Source organism: Anopheles ziemanni (assembly GCF_943734765.1).
Source record: "Anopheles ziemanni chromosome X unlocalized genomic scaffold, idAnoZiCoDA_A2_x.2 X_unloc_18, whole genome shotgun sequence".
Taxonomy (NCBI): Eukaryota; Metazoa; Arthropoda; class Insecta; order Diptera; family Culicidae; genus Anopheles; species Anopheles ziemanni.
This window is the reverse complement of record NW_026689783.1, coordinates 323,771-327,500: the sequence shown is the minus strand read 5'-3', so window position 1 is coordinate 327,500 and position 3,730 is coordinate 323,771. Positions and strand designations below refer to the sequence as shown.

At 48.0% G+C, this 3,730-nt stretch overlaps 2 non-coding genes across 2 annotated transcripts in view; both read right to left on the bottom strand.

The window, feature by feature from the left end:
• LOC131291890 (large subunit ribosomal RNA) overlaps positions 1-382 on the bottom strand; it is a 4,091-nt gene extending 3,709 nt beyond the window's left edge. Inside the window, exon 1 of the ribosomal RNA XR_009189632.1 lies at positions 1-382. This exon is cut by the window's left edge and continues 3,709 nt beyond it. This is a non-coding gene — a ribosomal RNA (large subunit ribosomal RNA).
• Positions 383-869: 487 nt separating this feature from the next.
• On the bottom strand, positions 870-1,024 carry LOC131291899 (5.8S ribosomal RNA). The gene has a single exon (XR_009189638.1). It is a non-coding gene; the product is annotated as a 5.8S ribosomal RNA (ribosomal RNA).
• Positions 1,025-3,730: the final 2,706 nt, after the last annotated feature.

The window sequence follows — 3,730 nt, the reverse complement described above, 5'->3', positions numbered from 1 at the left end:
ACTTTCCCTCACGGTACTTGTTTACTATCGGTCTCATGGTTGTATTTAGCTTTAGAAGGAGTTTACCTCCCACTTAGTGCTGCACTATCAAGCAACACGACTCCATGGCACGCTCGGTCCATCATCCAACGGGCGCTGTTCTACGGGCCTATCACCCTCTATGGGTTCTGAGCCACATTCAAGTTGGACTTGAAAAGCGCTAAGATGATGGATAGTGAGACGCACCAGTACACGGAATCGGATAGACGGACAGGCCGCCACCCCTACGTGCTGAGCTTCTCCCGTTTCGCTCGCAGCTACTCAGGGAATCCCGGTTGGTTTCTTTTCCTCCCCTTATTAATATGCTTAAATTCAGGGGGTTGTCACACATGAACTGAGGCTTATGTACCTTGCGGTTGTTATCGTCACATCTGGCTTGCGACTACTTTGTTTCAATGTCCAATATGTACCGTTGGACTCGGTTAACGGGCTGTTAGCCCGCGTGTGGTTTAACTCACTGATACCTTCCATTGCCCATACGCTAGTTTGTTTGTGTTCCTTTGGTCAACTTCCATACTTGAATCATTTGTGCTACCGCTGCTGCTTCGACGCTACTTTGACATCTTCGCTTCTATTTAAATAAATAAATAAGCTGAAGCTAGACATCAGTAAACACCACCACAGACACCACAAGCACGCCTTCTCCTCGTACTTCCGCCTCACGCGGGAACACGGACGCTCTAAATACTTCGAATTCCAATGCCAGTATATTGTAAACCACGGGTTCTTTAATGCTAGCGGGTCGTCGCGACCCTAGTTAACATCATGGTGCACGTCTCGTGACGGGTGTCACGGCGTAGTTAAATGTATGCGATACATTTCTCAAATATAAGCGCTCAGTCATCTGTACATCATGGTAGGTTCCCACGACGTGCAATATGCGTTCAACTTATCAATGTTCATGTGTCCTGCAGTTCACATTATGACGCGCAGTTAGCTGCGGTCTTCATCGATCCATGAGCCGAGTGATCCACTGCCGAGGGTGACTAACTTGCGTAAGCCGCCGCTGTGCGCGTATACCCGTTCCCCGTAGGGAGGAGCAAGCCGCCGCTTAGAGACGAAGCATAAAGTGTCCTCATTCCACATAGGGCAAGCTGGATGAATCCATTTTACCCAGGACGGCCGAAGCGGCGTGGACCAGGGGAGAACTGAACCTTATACTTCACACCACAGTAAGTCTACGTGTCCTCTTCCACATAGGGCAAGCTAGAACTAACTATCTTACTCAGGACTGCCGAAGCAGCGTGGACCAGGGGAGGAACACACTTTTCATGGAAACGTAAGGCATCCATGACTGCCATAACGTAAGCCGCCGCTGTGCGCGTATACCCGTTCCCCGTAGGGAGGAGCAAGCCGCCGCTTAGAGACGAAGCATAAAGTGTCCTCATTCCACATAGGGCAAGCTGGATGAATCCATTTTACCCAGGACGGCCGAAGCGGCGTGGACCAGGGGAGAACTGAACTTTATACTTCACACCACAGTAAGTCTACGTGTCCTCTTCCACATAGGGCAAGCTAGAACTAACTATCTTACCCAGGACTGCCGAAGCAGCGTGGACCAGGGGAGGAACACACTTTTCATAGAAACGTAAGGCATCCATGACTGCCATAGTGCGTAAGCCGCCGCTGTGCGCGTAAACCCGTTCCCCGTAGGGAGGAGTCAAGCCGCCGCTTAGAGACGAAGTATGAAGTGTCCTCTTCCACATAGGGCAAGCTAGAATGAACTATCTTACCCAGGACCGCCGAAGCAGCGTGGACCAGGGGAGAACTGAACTTTATACTTCACACCGCAGTATTGAGTAATGTGCCCTCTTCCACATAGGGCAAGCTGGAATGTTCCATTTTACCCAGGACGGCCGAAGCGGCGTGGACCAGTGGAGGACTACACAATCATGAGGTTTGATATCGACTTGTGTGTTTCAATAGGATACCGATGGTATGGTTTGAACCGATTTGATTTAGCCATTCTGAAGTCATCACTTGGTTGAAGCGCTGAACTAGGGAGGCATCGTTTACATATATATTGGTTTTCGCATGCTCTACTAGGTTAATGTCATGAGGTTGGCTATCGAGCATGCCCAAGTGATGACTTGATTGTGTGCTTGCTTGAATTCTTCACATTTCATACCATCGGTTAGTTGTCGAATCATTCCTCGATCATAACCTTCGTTCTTGGTTCATGTATGCTCTCTTCCACATAGGGCAAGCTAGAATTAACTATCTTACCCAGGACCGCCGAAGCAGCGTGGACCAGGGGAGAACTAAACTTTGTCTTGTATGCCCTCTTCCACATAGGGCAAGCTAGAACTAACTATCTTACCCAGGACCGCCGAAGCAGCGTGGACCAGTGGAGGACTATACTTTGTTCATAACACCACAGTATTGAGTAATGTGCCCTCTTCCACATAGGGCAAGCTAGAATGAACTATCTTACCCAGGACCGCCGGAGCAGTGTGGACCAGTGGAGGACTACACAATCATGAGGTTTGATATCGACTTGTGTGTTTCAATAGGGTACCGATGGTATGTTTTGAACCGATTTGATTTAGCCATTCTGAAGTCATCACTTGGTTGAAGCGCTGAACTAGGGAGGGGCATCGTTTACATATATATTGGTTTTCGCATGCTCTACTAGGTTAATGTCATGAGGTTGGCTATCGAGCATGCCCAAGTGATGACTTGATTGTGTGCTTGCTTGAATTCTTCACATTTCATACCATCGGTTAGTTGTCGAATCATTCCTCGATCATAACCTTCGTTCTTGGTTCATGTATGCCCTCTTCCACATAGGGCAAGCTAGAATGAACTATCTTACCCAGGACCGCCGGAGCAGCGTGGACCAGTGGAGGACTATACTTTGTTCATTACACCACAGTATTAAGTATGGTGTCCTCTTCCACATAGGGCAAGCTAGAACTAACTATCTTACCCAGGACCGCCGAAGCAGTGTGGACCAGGGGAGGACTATACTTTATACTTCACACACTAGCCATATTGAAGTCATCACTTGGTTGAAGCACTGAACTAGGGCGAGTCTATCGTTTACTTTGCATTGGGATAATACGCTGCATGCTCTCTTAGGTTAATGTCATGTGGTTGGCTATAGAGCATGCCCAAGTGATGACTTTGTTTAAAGCTCAACAGGTAGAGTATTATGTCCTCTTCCACATAGGGCAAGCTAGAATTAACTATCTTACCCAGGACAGCCGGAGCAGCGTGGACCAGGGGAGAACTATACTTTGTCTTGTATGCCCTCTTCCACATAGGGCAAGCTAGAATTAACTATCTTACCCAGGACTGCAAAGCAGCGTGGACCAGTGGAGGACTATACTTTGTTCATTACACCACAGTATTAAGTATGGTGTCCTCTTCCACATAGGGCAAGCTAGAACTAACTATCTTACCCAGGACCGCCGAAGCAGTGTGGACCAGGGGAGGACTATACTTTATACTTCACACACTAGCCATACTGAAGTCATCACTTGGTTGAAGCGCTGAACTACGGCGGGGTAATCGTTTACAGGTTATAATCATATAGCTGCATGCTCATTAGTAGATAATGGAATATTGTATGGCAATATGAGCATGCCCAAGTGATGACTTTGTTTCAAGCTCAACAGGTAGGGTATTGAGTCCTCTTCCACATAGGGCAAGCTAGAATGAACTATCTTACCCAGGACCGCCGGAGCAG